General features: G+C 32.7%; 1 protein-coding gene across 1 annotated transcript in view; it reads right to left on the minus strand.

The window, feature by feature from the left end:
- Positions 1-16114, minus strand: part of LOC148280336 (uncharacterized) — a 131082-nt gene extending 114968 nt beyond the window's left edge. The window contains exon 1 of the mRNA XM_088228558.1: positions 15973-16114. The gene's annotated coding sequence lies outside the window, so the exon portion shown is untranslated. The remainder of the gene's footprint in view (positions 1-15972) is intronic.
- Between the last annotated feature and the right edge of the window lie 384 nt (positions 16115-16498).

Consider the following 16498-nt stretch of genomic DNA (forward strand, 5'->3'; position numbering starts at 1 on the left):
AAATACGAAACAATACGAAGGTGTCACAATTTACATTATTATTTTGCAGTTTCCCAACTAGTTGATTTTTTTGAGTCGAGTCGTTTTCGTCCCAAAGGTGTGATATAATGTTTTTGCTACGCGTGTAGCGCTAATCAAACCTTTCCAGCAAACATGCCGGAAATAAAGATATCCACGTAAAATGTCTATCTACACTCTATTTTATTTTGAGCGATGTTTCTTATAATATTCAAATTACGCGTTTTGTACTCACCTATTCGGCCTTCACTCGTTGAAGGCTAAATGCCAAGGGCAAATGTTATTTTTAAATTTTAACTACGTACTTTAAGCAAAAGAGTAGTTATCAAACAATCTACAAAATGGATTGCCAATGGATAGAAGGATAGTAAATTAATCGAAGGTTAATTTATTTAAAAAATAAAAATTAGAATCACTTTTCATCTTTATTAGACGATCTAAATTGTTGCAACATTGAGGGAAAACCTTTTTGAGTAGGAAATGTGGAAATCAAGGCATTTACAGGCCTTATGAGCTGTCATTGGCTGGTTTAAGTGGCCACTCTCTGTTGCGACAAATTTAGATCGGAATAACTCCCTAAATAGGAAATCCAGCCAGTCTGCAAACATTTGGGCATTCTCAAAACATTGTTGAATCTACTAACTGGTAAAAGAAGAAATAGGAAAATTGTTTTCAGACGTTGCGTAGTAGGTAATTTGGTTCAGCCGGATAAATCTCACCCACATGATAAAGGTTTCAGCTCCTTTACTTCACAAAAGTCAACAGATTTATTTATTTATTTATTGCTTATTTGCTTATGTGTGCCCTACTTCAAAGTTTAAAGTTACTGTAATATTAGTATCATTTAGCCTCTTTGAAAATAAACAGAAACAATTAATACTAAACTAGGTACTACCAGAATGCACACTACATAAACACCACATCTTATACACATCACTCCATACACCTCACTCCACGCACTACATTTCATACTCACAACAATAAAAACACAATCACTAGTAAATTCACACAAAGCACAAATTTTTCTTACATCTTGTTGTACTGTTAGATAGTTGTTTCATATATTGTGTTGTGTACGTAATTGGTGCTGTGTTAGGTTTATTTTTTGTTCGTAATATTGTCTAGATTTATATTAACATAGCACTGTGTGCACAACATTAAATTTAAACAAATAAACAAAAACAAAATAAACAAATTAACGGACATTGTCCATGTATACAATTTATAAGGTTTAAATATTACAATAAAAGAATAGATGGAAGACTTGAGAACCTGTGGATGTTAAAACATGGGCAGAATAGTAAATGTAACACAGGGTGTAAAGTGGCCACTTAAACCAGTCATTGACAGATCATAAGCCCTGTAAATGCCTAGACTTCCATTTCTCTTCCAAAAAATATTTTCTCATAAAAAATACTCTCTTTTGCAACAAATTTAGATCGGAATAACTCGCTAGGAAGGAAATCCAGCCTGTCTGCAAATATTTGGACATACACAAAACATTGTTTATTAGACTGATTCGTAAATAAGAATACGATTAGTTGATTATACCTTTCACGGCCAAAAACGTTTTATGGCCTGGGGGGCGATTACAATCGGAAGATACGGCAGCCATTCCATTCACCATGACGGTATAGTTGAAGAAAAAATTCCTCCGAGCGATAACGAAGATAAACTATTGACCCTGTATCCTCAAGTTTTGACATAAGTGGTAAATACGTCGATAGCTATCGAGGGCAATCGTAACCTACTGTCTACGCATTCGAGGTGACAAAAATCATGTTCAGGCGAGCACTATTTGCTGGAAGCGCGATTTATTTAAATTATAAGTCGTTTTGAGGTGGCTACTTTTTATAGCGGAATTTTCCTGAATACGAATGAGAAATGTGTCAATTTTAATTTGAAACTGAGCGCGGAGTAAAGTTTGACAGTTAAGATAGCCGTAACAGTACCCTCCAGCGGTTAAAATTAGAAAATTAGAGGTAGTTACAGCGCATGCGTCAGAACATTTAACGTTTGAGATGATATAATGCGTAGACACCACAAGGCGCAACGGATACACTTCGAAAGAAATGCTGCCACTGTAATAAATACGTTACCTTTTTTTCAATAGATAGACATATTTTCCTAAAAACTGTGTATTGTCGGTGAGCTGTCAGCGTAATACCTAGATAGATAAAGATATAAGAAAAGTTAATACCGTCTCGATACACACCTATGAAGATAGCGTTTGTAATCGCCGCTCTGATATGTTGGCATTGGAGTGTTGAGGAATCATTTTGCCATAGAAATGTATTTTGTATTAATTGGATGAATATATAACATTGTATAACACAAATGGATTCAAAGTTTGAACAAGAGCCAAGATCGTGTTTGATGACGATAATTCGTGGAATGATGATACTTATGTTTTGAGTATATTATTACTATTTATTTATTCATGTATTTCGCAGTTTTAAAATGTACAGAGTTTCTTTGTTTCAGGTCCCGACTAGCTAGGAAATTCCTGTGTTTAGGAAGGACCTTCTTTTTTACATGTGTTTTTTATTTATTTCATAAATTCAAAGAATAGTAATAACATTAGAAAAAAATCAATATAAATATAAATTAGAAAACATGCGGGTAATAATAATAAAAATTAAAAACATAAATATAAATAAGAAAATATGGCATTAATAGTAAAGAAATAAGACATAATTATTATAAATTAGAAAACATACCAATAATAATAAAAATTTAAGCATAAATACACATTATAAAATATAGCATTAGTAATTAAGAAATTAAATACAAATATAAATTGGAAAACATACCGATAATAATAAAAATTGAAGAATAAATATAAATTTGAAAATATATCGTTAATAATTAAAAATTGAAGAACAAATATAAATTAGAGAATATACCATTTATAATTAGAAAAATAAACATACGTGTAAATACTAGTATTAATAAGAAAAATAAAACTTATAATTATTAATTAGATATTATTACCGTGATTTGAGAAATCAAATGTTAGAAGCGTGTGCAGCGAGCCACCGGAAAGATCTAAAAATCCCATAGAACTTGCTGCTGATGGCGTGTTTAAAATGGAATTTAATTCGCATAAGATTGGCATCTTGGATGAACAGAAAATAAAATCCAGAAATCATAAGGGAGAATTAAAAATTACACGTCGCGAAACGTAAATATTTAACATGTAATATAAGTGTTCACGGATGTTCCATTGTGATCGCGAATACGATAAACAACCATGGTAAAAAAAATGTTATCACGTCGCTTATTAGCACATCGATAGTTATTTGTGATTGAGCGTCTGGTGCGTACAGGGGAAGGATGATAGTGTTTATGAGGCTTTATAAATACAAAAAAGATGGAGATTTTTTAAGGAGAGAAAAATATAACCATTGACAAATCATAAACAGTGTAAATGCCTAAACTTATATAAATATTTTTTTCTTCAATCATCTCTCCATCTCTGTTAAGATGACAATGCAACAAGAAAAAAGCACAAATACTTTCTCATTTGCGAGAAGTCGATGCGTATTCACAGCCGATGGGAGATTATCTCACGCAGCTGATTTCACCAAAGGTCGAAGGTCTGGTTGATAGTAGTATCGATCAATCGACGCGACGCGACGTGCAAATCGAGCGGCCTAGCCGCGGTACTGCGGAATATGGTATATGGGTGACGGGTGTCTAACATAATCTTAGTAGCTGGCACCTTCTAATAACGAAAACTTTAAATGTCATTGTCCTCAAAAAGTTGTTAGGAAACCGGTATGCAAACACTCACGTACGTAAATAAATAAACATGTTACATTACGCATATTGTGTATGTAAAAACCCAAAAAAAAAATTTAATTATATATTAATTTATTTATTTGTTTAACTTGTACTAAATGCATGCACTTTGGCGGACTTATTGCTAAAAGCAATATTTCCAATCAACCAAGGTAAATTGGTCGTGATTTTTCCTTGTTATATAGTCTATAATGGCTCCAAGATACCTATCGGACCATTATTTTAGGAAAAAAATACATGTCAGAGAAAATCTACTCTTAGGTCAGCATTTGATTCAGTCAGAGGAAAACCTGTCGAAATCCGGCGCTCCCCAAACACTAGATTTGGAGATCGTGCTTTTGCCGTTGCCGGCCCCTTCAGCCTGAAACCGATTGCCTTCAAACTTACGAATCATCGACAGTCCCGATCAGTTCAGATCCCAACTAAAATCTCACTTCTTTAGATTATCATACCCTGAATTTTAAATCAGAAAATATAATATGTCACTTTAGTTTAGTTAGAATGTAAGTTTCAGTATACCTATACAATTGTAAAGCTCCCTTGAGGTGATTTTTCACAAAAATGGCGCTATATAAATCAGTCAAATATTATTATTATTATTATTAAATCTTCATTGGTATCTATCTGTATCTACCTCGGTATAACGAAGCTGGCTCTACCGACTGCTCGATACGTGTTTTCAGGAAGATATGAAAATAATGGTTTCTATATACTAAACACTGATGGACGATTTTATGCAAGTATTAAAGTTTTTTTATTTATTATGAGGGTTACTTCCTTTTTAAAAGTGCTGAAGAATAGCGTGTATTTGGTATTTAATTAATCACCCGCTAAGTCTAAAGACTTTTCGGTGGGACACAATTTTTTAGAACAGTAATACATTTATTTATTGCATTTAAACTTAATGTATTGAGCAGGTATTTTTTCGAGTGCATTTTGATATTTCGTCATTTACGGGCGATCATGCTTATGGGCGGGATCGAATTAAGAGAAAGATGACACAAAAAGTCAAACAATATAAAAATTTCATCTAATAAAGCATATTCGTTATACAGTGTGTTAATTAAACCCTGTCACGTCCGAAACCACGATGATAAGTATGAGCAAGAAGACATATTGGCACATTAAAATAATTTTTAGAACAAATAAAATTTTAAAAAATAAAATATCAAAAAAAGGAGATGGTTGCTTACTTCTGCAGGGGAGAAACGAGAAGGGGGAGGGGGGAATATGATACTGCGACGCGTTCCCCTCACTTCTCCCCTGCCGAAGTAAGCAACAATTTGTTTTTTTAAATATTTTATTTTTAAAAAATTCTTTGTTCTAATTTTTTTTTTTAATATGCTAAAATGTCTTCTTGCCCATACTGATCATAATGGTTTCGGATGTGACAGGGTTTAAAGATCACCCTTTATAATCATTCATCCCCCCTAATTTTACGTTTTGTTATGTTATGTTTCACCACAAAAAATATTTTACTGACTGGACAGTAATAGAAAGCCGGGTAAAAAATTCGACTACCCTGGCAATACTAACAAATTGTCCACCTTGTTTTATTTAACAATCTAACAGACGGTAAAATAATCGAACTCGTAAATAATATTATTTGGAATTCGCTTCTTGCAGATGAAACGTGGTCCCACCGTATTCCCTTTTAATCCCAGCCGTATTTTGAGAATTACAAACAAAATAACACGGCATGAGTAACAATTGGCCAAAACGTAAAACTACTCATTTATGAGTAGTTTAGCCGGTTTCGGTTTGATGTGCGTACGCGGTTTCTGGACTATTATAATTCTATGATCGAAATATTAACTACGGAGTTTTATTTAGAAATATCTAAAATAATTTTTATTTTATTTTATTATAGTTCTTATTAGTAGGGTGCACAAACCAATTAACACTTTTGTTGAACTAACGATACGAATGTCGGGTATAAATATTCATCTCCTCATATTTCACAAAGCAGATTGGGTGAATTAATTCCAAGCAAAACGTTTGCATTAAAACAAAGAGAATAACTTGAATATCAGAAGTAACCCTAGCCACCGAGTTAAAAAATATATCAAGAAAAAAATATATATTCGGTCAGGGCTGTCCAAAGCACGGCCCGCGGCTTATATTTGTGCAGCCCGCGACGTGTTTTTGATCTACCGCAAATACGAAAATTTTCTTTTTACAAAATTTATTTCGTAAATTTCGATTAACGAAATATTTCTTCGGAAAAACAGACACAACTGATATAACACAAACAAATTAGTCAATATATCATATCATTTTCACGAACTGCCGACGAACAGTCAACAGTGGACGTCCAGGACGCGGTCGTCGAGAACTTGATGCACCTTGTGAATGAGGCAAGCGCAGGCTCTCAGGAGGCATCCGCAGCACATGGCCAAGCCAACCGTATCGCCTCCGCTTAATGACAGTTGTCACCGGAGTTTGCTGCGTCCGTCCTCTTATTAATTCATTCCTCACAAAGTCAAGCTAACTTTAGCTATGCATTAAAAACGACGATATATTAGTCCGTTATTATTATTTGTTACGTAACCTCGTCATTCTGTTTTTATATTATGTATTTCATTTTTCCTTTAAGAATTTTCCAGTGGGAGTGAGATTTTTTCTATGCGAAAAATAGCTAGTTACACTTATCAGCTCTCCGGCTATCCTTATGTAAAATCACGTCAATCAGTAGCTCCGTTGCGATGTGAAAGAAGAATTCATTTTTCCATCAAGAATTTTCCTGGGGGAGTGATATATGTAGACTATGGCACTTTTTAACTAGACTGAACGCGAACAGAAAGAAGTGTCGAAAATGCTCACTTTCGTCTTCTTGACATTCCATTTTGAAGGCTTGTAATCAAATAAAATACAATATGTATCATAGGTCAAAGCAAACACAACATCTTGTAGAGCAGATCATTTTCTTTCGAATGACGTCATTTATTTTTATTGTGTTCGTTTTTAAATTTGTAAAAAAACGGACACAACTTATGTTAACACCTAACTACCAACCGAAGGCCGATTTCATAAAGGTCGCGCAAATCCACACGGCAAGGCAAATTGTGGGTTGGTTGATATTAATTAGATTATTCCCTTTATTTATTCAGGGGCTAATATTGTTTGAAATATCTGTTAATATTCTAAATAAATAAATGGTATTTATTATATAATAAAAATGACCCCTTTAAAGAAGTACCCCCTACTACTTCGAAAGTTTGAAATACCAGGACGCCTATTAAAATAAAGAACTGCATTTTAAATTCGAATACATAAATAATAAGTTACTATGCAAATTTAATGCTGATGAGAAAACTGGTATTTTGCCAGATTTACAGTTGTCTCGCTTTAGCGAACAGCTTGTGTGGGAGTGAACGGGATGCAGAACCAATAAAATACATATTTGACGTTATATTGAAAGGAAATTTGATTTTGAATCAATTAAGTTCGCTTGAAATATGTACTTCCAACAAAAATATGTATTATTTTACGAACTAAGTCCAGAATGTTACAAATATATTTTTATACAAGTTAAAATAGAGGACTGGTACAATGCGCATTCCGCAAATAGACATGGGATGGAACCGATCAGATAGAGACTTATTTTTATAATCTCTAAGTTCAGTCATATCACTCCACTACTTCGGGAATTACGCTGGCTACGTTTTCCGCTACATCTACGTCGAAAGAAAAAGTTATTATACCTCTACGCAAACAGCGCACTAAATTCGGTAAACGCGCATTAGCGCTCGCAGGCCCTACGGCATGAAAATCTCTCCCTGCAGAGGTGCGAAACTGTGAGAGTGAAGTGATGTTACGGAAAAAAACTTAAAACCCACTTGTTCTTTAAATCATTTAAATAAATCTTTAGCATGTAGTGACAAAGCACATTGTTTTTCTTAAATTAAAAAAGTTAATTATAATAATAAAAAACTTTTATAGTTTTATTCCACTTTTCTTTATATTTTTTTATAATTTTTTTACGATGACCGACATCGTCAGACTGGTACTACGAAACCTGGTCACTGGTAAAAAAATATAAAAAAAATATAAATAAAAGTGGGATAAAACTATAAAAGTATTTTATTATTATAATTAAAATGCAGTTCCACCAATAAATGTCAGTAAAAAAACTCAATAAATTAAAAAAGTTAAAATTAAATTTATATATTTATACAGGGTGTTCTTTAAACCCCGTCACATATGAAACCACGATAGTCAGTATGCGAAAGAAGACATATTAGCATATTTTTAAAAATATTTAGAACAAAGATTTTTTTTTAAATAAAATATTTAATAAAACAAATGGTTGCTTACTTCTGCAGGGGAGAAGTAAAGAGAGCGCAGCCCCGCGGTTGTGGGCGCACAGACTTCCCCTCCCCACTCCTCGTTTCTCCGCAGCAGAAGAAAGCAACCATTTGCTTTTTTTTATATTTATTTTTATAAATTTTATTCGTTCTAAAAATTTTTTTTAATGAGCTAATATGTCTTCTTGCTCATACTGATCATCGTAGTTTCGGATGTGCAGGGTTTAATGAACACCGTGATAATCACTCTGTAATGCGCTCTTGAGGTATTATATTACGAAAATGGCGCTATGTAAGTTATCCATAATAATAATAATAACTAACTAAAAACAAAGGATATTAAAATTATTTTATTGTTAAAAGAAGCACTTACACACTTCCGGTAGAACAATAAGGAGAGATCTCAGCAAAATGTTCGTAAGAGGTTTTTCCAGAGCACAAATTATGTCATACTCAAATCCGTATGACTTTTGCTCAAAGACATCTCTCCTTTATCACACCGAGGGTGTTTAATATTTCGGAAGAGCGTATCAAGCTTTCAGGGGCAAAATCTATTTTCAAGAGGGGAGAAAGGGACTGGATTTTGGGACTGGATCAGTGGGAGGGATTTGAGTGGGAAACTCCTATAGTCCTTAAAATGTAACATGATTAGAATGACAGTTGTCAGAAAAAGTGACGAAATAACTTTGTAGTAACGTCAAAGGAGTAATATAAAGTTTATATTGACACACGAAAAATCATTTGTATCTGGCGTGTTAATTTATTTTTTTAATACAATGCTTAAAACATAAATCAACATTAATATATAAAATCAGCTTTAAAACTAAAAGAAAACTTAGATAAACCTAATTATTAACGACGCTCTTATAAGGTTACATCATTTTGCAAAAACGTTAGAGATGGGACAAATTGATCAATGTAAATTGATCGAATAAAAAAATAATTCACTTGATGTTGTTCATGAAAAAAGTATAAATGTCTCATTTTTTGGTGAATAATTGTGTTAAACACACTATAATAGGCTTGTTTTTGCGTTTTTTAAATCAATTTTCGGAAACAGAGTTTCATGATTGCACGAAATAACTGATAAAATCGATTTGATCAGTGATCAGTAATTTCCCATCAATAATGAATTTAGTTTGACAGCTGTAATTCTAATCAAGCTATATTTTAAGGACTATAGATGATTTATCTAAAGTTTGAGTTTGCTATTTACCCATATTGATGTGCCATATATATATATTTTTTTAAATTAATATTATGTTACTGATCCTATAAAATATTTGTGGTGATATACTCGTATGTCTGTGTTAACTCATAACTCGTCTTAACTCAACACGGGACTTTTGTTCCCATGGAGTTTGGATCATGTCTCAAAAATGTGCAATAAACTGTTTATAAGTAAATAAATCAATTATAGCGATATGCAATCGGTTCGATATTCATTTATTTATTTGACAGTTTTAGTTTGCGTAACTTTACGGGTTGTCTAACCCAGCAGACTGTAAATATAAGTTAGAAGTCAATATATAGAAAACAGTTGGCTGCTAAACTCTCGATATGTACAGAAAAAGTTTGAAGTTTATCACCGTCTGAACATTTTGTTAATTATCTAAATTGATAAACTTTCTTTTGTTAGTAAAGATATAACTTTATCACATTACAAATTCGAACTCGTTTTAAAACTACCGAAACGCAAAAAGTTTACACTGCAAAACTGATTCTGTTGAGCGCCTGGCTAAAATTGACGAAAACAATGGCTCATTAAAACAATGCTACCCATTTATTACAAAACAGAGTGCAACTAACGCCCTCAGATGCTTATTTCATAAGGTTTAATGCACATTATAAAATTCAATTAGACTGATTTTCTTAATTAAATACGAAATGACAGCCGGTTTAGCGCAAAAACCCGACTTTTTCGAAAACTTCAAGCTCGGGTTGAGGGCCAAAAGTAGAATCGATTTTTTTTAAATATTGTTTGCATTCCGAATAATCCAAAAGGAAACTTCTTAGACCCCTTTTATTTCAAAATTCGGAAAAAAAAATATCGGCCTACCCTAGTCAACATTCGACATGTCAACTCGTTCATTTTCACAAGCCTTTTGCATGTTGCCTGTGATCACGCGCCTTCTAATAACACAGTTTGTTTAAACTTTCCAATGAACCCATTAACCTTCAATCCTCTTATCAATAACCGACTGATAACGTAATGTATGCATAACTATTTCTGCTCGTGATAACGATAAAAAATGTATGCGTCGAGAATCGGACGTGACGTCACAGTTCACTGGAAGTGATGTCGTTTGAAATTATCTCATCGACGATAAGTCCAAACATCATATATTCTTATTCTTACAAATGGGAGTCGGTGCTACGTAAGCTCCTGACGTCACTGCGACCTGCGAAGATCTATTGTGACGGGTCCGGGAAGCCCAGGGCCCCGATTACCAATGGGGAGTTAACAGAGTTATCTTCGACTGTCTATAAAGAAAAACCTATATTTGTTTACGAAAAATAGTATATTTGCATGATTATTTAAAGTATTATGGTCGGTAACCTAAAATTAAACATATTTAGAAGAAAAAATTGTATATTCTGCTTTTCATACAGAAAAAATTATTTTATTTTGTAGATAAAATTAACGATAAATGTTATCGGGATCCAGGGCCCCGATTACAATGGGAAGTTAACAGATAACCTTCGACTGTCTATAAAGAAAAACCGATATTTGTGTACGAAAAGGAGTATATTAGCGTAAACATTTAAAGTATCTTCGTCGGTAAACTATATAAATGAATATGTTTAGAGAAAAAAATTGTACGCATATTCTGCTTCTCATGCAGAAAACTTAATTTTACTTTGTAGATAAAATTAAAGATAAATTGATTGATTATTTGGTGTTTTTTTTTGTAGAAATCCATATTTAAACTTATAATATAAGAAATGTTTATCGCAGGAGGCTAAACTAGCAGTTCACAACGGAGTTCTAGTGCAAACTCTAATGTATGAGAGCGAAGTATGGAATTGGAAAAATGATGATGAAAGTAGGGTAAATGCTGTCGAAATGCGATCCCTCAGGCGAATGTCTGACAAAACGATGTATGATAGGTGCACAAAAGTCGAGATCCGTGAACTGTGTAAGGCTGAGATATGCATTATCGACAGAATCAAGAAAGGGGTGCTACGTTGGTTTGGACGTGTAGAGCGAATGGACAACGAAAGACCGGCTAAAAGGATCTACGATGCGAATGTTGATGGATGCGGAAAACGAGGAAGTCCATCAAATACTTGAAGATGGACATGTCAAAAGTAGGAATAATCGGCGTGCGTGCATAAGAAGATGTATGAATGTAGATGAAGCGAGGTCTGTATGCCAAGATAGAGTGATATGGCGTTCTATCCTCTCTGCCTACCCCTACGGGGAAACAGCGTGATGGTTTGTTCGTTTGTTTATGTAAGAAATCAAACACTGATTTGAGTCTACTGAACACTTTATTTTATTTTTACAAATATAAAAAAAAAATCGTGACAATTGTTTCGCCTCGTTAGGGCATTTTCAAATAAATGTGAACAATTAGCACGAAATTTTTGTTTTCATATTTGTAAAAATAAAATAAAGTGTTTAGTAGACTCAAATGAGTGCTTGATTTCTTATGTTATAAGATTGAAGATAAATGTTAACTTCCCATTGTAATCGGGTCTTTAGAGAGCCTGGCTACTGTGTGGGGGCTAAAATTCTCATTTTGCTAAATCTCCCCCTCCAGGCCCAGATCTATAAAATATCGGGCTATTGGATAGGGGGCGAGCGCTCTAACATCCTCAGGTTTAAGCGGTGGTCCCCCGAGGGTGCGGCTTCTTGCATGATATAAAGCATCACATCACATTCATATAGAATGATGTTTATGGGCGTCAGATGTTTCAGAAAGGTTTATTCTAGCAAGATTTAATCTGCAGTGCTGTTGATTTTCGCTGAGCTTTATTGAGGCTGTAGTCTGGTAAAACGCACGCAAAATGAGGAAATCATACGATTTTGTCATTTTAAAACGAATGTTTTTTTTTAATCGCGCAGTAATAAAAAAATAAATTAGATAAAAACAATATTTTTTAAAGGTATTTCTGTTAAAAAAAGTACTTAAAAGTTTTATGTAACTAAAATATAATTACTTTTAGACCGGCAGATTACGCCATTTCAAATTTAGACTAATCTTGGGTATCTGGGATCTCAGTAAAGACTAAGTATCGAACTAAAATTTGTTGTAATAATTTGAAGATGAAAGTGACCGGAGCTAAATTTTATTATTTTATTTTTGAAAGGAAATACAAGCATTTTAAATTACATACATTTTTGTGACTTTTTCCTTTATTTCTACGTAAAATTATGCCATCGGTAATGCTTTAAAAAAAATATTTATTGTAATATTTTAGTTGATACCTTTTTTATAGAATTGTATTATCTTTTTTTTAAAGAAAATAATTATGGTTGTAATATAAAATTTATAACAATATCTTATTAACAATTTTGTGACCTTCATACCTGCCCTTATCTGTACTGGTAAGGGCAAGTTTTTAGTTTTCTTAAGTATCTATCAAACTATATCTATATCTGGTAAAAATTTCTAATTAATGTTAGTAAATATTAGTATTTAACCACTTAGCGACTTTTGACGTCTACCGGTTTCGAGACATACCAGTCTCTTCGTCAGGAAAATCACTACACCACCACGAAAATACTCTTTCACCTTTACAATCACCCGTACAATACATTACGAAAAAATATCCACACATTCTGCAACATATCGTCAATTAAAATTCTAACCTAAAATATAAAAAAAAGCTTCCCTGAAAATATTAATTTGATTACAAGTTTTGAAAACTCGGTCTATTTGTGTCTTCTCAAGTCAGATAAAGGAGGTCCCTACAGAGCGTCTCAACTCCGAAATTGTAACCTTTTGCCTTTAGCCAATAAACACGATAAAAAACCTGGAGTTTATGGCATAATAATTTAAGGCGCGATTTCTCAGGGGATTTAAATAGAATTTTATGCACAACAATGTTGTAAAGTGAGCCTAAAAAAGGTTCCTGTGAATGCAATTACCCAGTTGAGTTGTTAAAACTAAAGTTTTATTAATTTTTTTCAGTCTTGTTGTGGGCACAACTAGCAAATCTTTATTTTTCGTTTTAAACCCATGGAAATCTTTGTTCCTCCTAAAACCATAAATATTTTCATGTACATAGAGAGAGAAAGTTTTCATAAATATATTGACACGTGACTGTCAATCTATTGATTTTTAAAACTTACCTCTAAGCCATTATCTGTTTCTACGTATACTACTAAGTATAAGTTATTATTGTTAACTCAAGACAAGATCTGGACTATTTTGGTTTAAGTTTACAACAATTTAAACGAGCACTAAATAAATAGTCCAGATCTTGTCTCGATGTCCCTTGTGTTTGTCAATGCTTCTTTTCTTTTTTAAAAATGTTTTGAACTATTATTTTATTGTAATATTTATACCTTACAAATTGTATACATGGACAATGTCCGTTAATAAATAAATAAATTATATGATTACACTGGAATTTCATCAAGAATTGACAGTAAATAATAAAAAATCGAACAAGCTACATTTTTTTTTTTTTAAAGTAAAATCTCTATATCATTCCTAATATTGTAAAATTCACTTGAAATTATGTTTACAATGATGTGCGAATCAGGAAATAAGTAGAGTGTTTTTATTTGATGTTTTAATAGGATAACAAAAGGTAAAATATCGTTTAATACGTATTTAGGGCATGTTTCAAAACAATGTAAAAAGTTTCCCTTTGACCGGGAAGTGAAGTAGGCAACGTTATTTTAATTTTAAAATATGTATAATACAACAATTTTAAAATAATTAGTAAAATGCGTCAAGTGGTAGGCAGTACGCTCTTAAATAATAATATTCGGCTACGTTCAACCAGGCGAGATCTCGAGTCCAAAGTGGTTTTACAAATGAAATAAATCTTGTGACATTCATTCGGTCGGGAGTTGGAACTCCGAAATCCAAGGTCGATAGTAATAACTTGGGCCTTGCGCTGCCGCCGTATTACATACGCAACGCCAACAGCGCAGGCGCAGGAGTTTACGATGATGTGACGTTCAACAATGATCACATTCAACTGGCGGTCGTGCTGATAAATAATAATTAGCAGGTTGAGCGGAAAAACAAGCGTGAGAACGCCGGTTTGAAAATTACACCATTACATTTTTATTATACTAAGCTCATTTTATTTGGTATGTTTTGGAATTTTTGTTATTATGCATAATTTATGCAGCGCCATTTTCGTGGACTTCAAGGGCACAAATCAAAGTATGAAATAGTAATTACAGAAGATAAAATATACATTTGGTTGAAAGCTAGATTACTTTACGTCGTCAATTTCATTAAAAAATATTTTTTTTTTAAAAGAAATATTTGCGTTCTTATGATTTACCCAAATATTTCATTTTGAGGGCTATTTTCAACGAGTTGTAAATAACTCTCTATAAGAAAATGGGAATCAAGTTGGGGTACAGTGGGATTCGAACCACATACCTCTGGTCCGTGAGTCCGAGACACTAGCCACAGACCACAACCCGATTCGATTATTTTTTTTTAGGGTAAAAATATAAATAAAATAAAATAAATTACTTCGTCACAGACTTTTTAGCACTGGCAACAACCGGCCACATCATCTTTGGTATAATTCGAACGGTCAGAAAAATGACTGAAGACTCTTTCCTTTTTGGTGGCTCGTAAAAACATGCACGTGTGTCCAGTCCCCGAGCCCTGGAAAAAAACTATTTTCTATTTACAAGGAACCTGTTAAAATTTAAATGAATCGGGAAGTTTAGCATTTTTTGTAATTGTTAACAGACTATTAAACTGACCTATTTTTCAATTTTTGTTTTCATTATTGTGTATCGTATTATTAGCGCTATGATTTTTAAAAGTTTTATATTGTAAAATTATTTCGCTTGTGACATCCCTTCTTCTCGACGAGTTCTAATATTCGTCACTTCAGTTCGTTTTTGTCCAACAGACCAAAACACAAATCTGCATAAATTGAGCGTTAAAGGTTTTTTTTAAATGAAAATGGCATAAACAAGGACCACAACTTAAGGCAAAATTCGGTAAAAACCCCGTTAATTTAAAAAAAAACATTTTTTATTTGAATTTCTCAGAACTCCTGTACGCTTAAGTCAATCTCGTTAAAGTGGGGTCTGTTGGACAAAAAAGAGCTAAAGCGAAGAGTTGGCTTAGCGTAAACCGGAAACCTATGAGAACTCTCTAACCATTGGTTGATTTTAGAAGAGTTTGTGAACTCATGGAAAGTAGTTCGTTTTTATATAAACCATTTATTTATTTCATAAATTTTCAAGAAAATTCACAGAATATTTTAATGCTCCAATTATTACCGCGCGTAAGAATACTTTTTTATATCCAATTTCCCGTAGGGCTGAACTTCCTCATTGACTCACTGTCTTAATGTTGATTCAAAAAGGCAAATAATGTAAATCTAAGATGACTTACCCTAATTAGAGGTTCCTTGTAAATAATAAATAGTTTTTTTAAAATACCTATTCATCAAAATAGCATGGAAAAATAAATAAATTTACAAAATATATTTATACTGATAAGAGTAATATTACTGTTGCACCAAAAAAAGCAAAGGTTCAAAAAATACATTTGAAATAAATGTCGCTTTTCGCAATATTTTCGTGTAACCTGTTTCTTTAATTTTGATGTAAACGCAACAAATTGAAGACAAACCTTTTTTTAAAAAATTTAGTTCAACTAGCAAAAACAATAAGACTCACCTGTAATTATTTATTATAATCCATTTTATGGCACATTACACATGTTTTAGAAACGAAACTTTCACTTAATTAAAAAAAAACTTTATTACGTCACTTCCCACAAGTTCTAATTGATATAATTTTGGTTTACAACCATTGGTTAACTTTTTTTTTGTAAATATAATATATATAAATGTAATAACTAATAACAACTATTAACTGTACAACCCACAATCACTGGAATATAATTACACGGCCACACTGCACAGTTAACTCCAGTTCTGTTGAGCCTGAAACAAAAAAATAATAATATAAGAAAAGGATAATACTCGGAAGTGTACAAATATTTATCATAATTGACGCTTTAACACTTAAATATGTATATTTTTGGGTGATCCCATGTAAGTTGGATTCCTAACTCATTCATTCATTAATTGTGTTTCGTAGAAAAATTATGTGTTCAAGTAAGTACTAGTAATTTGTACCGTGTCGCAGTCGGCACATTCCGTATCATTTTTGTTGTTTGTAGTGCCGGGAACCGTGTTAA

This window comes from Micrasema longulum, unplaced genomic scaffold (genome assembly GCF_059751315.1).
Source record: "Micrasema longulum isolate JH-2025_06_02 unplaced genomic scaffold, ASM5975131v1 h1tg000594l, whole genome shotgun sequence".
NCBI lineage: Eukaryota > Metazoa > Arthropoda > Insecta > Trichoptera > Brachycentridae > Micrasema > Micrasema longulum.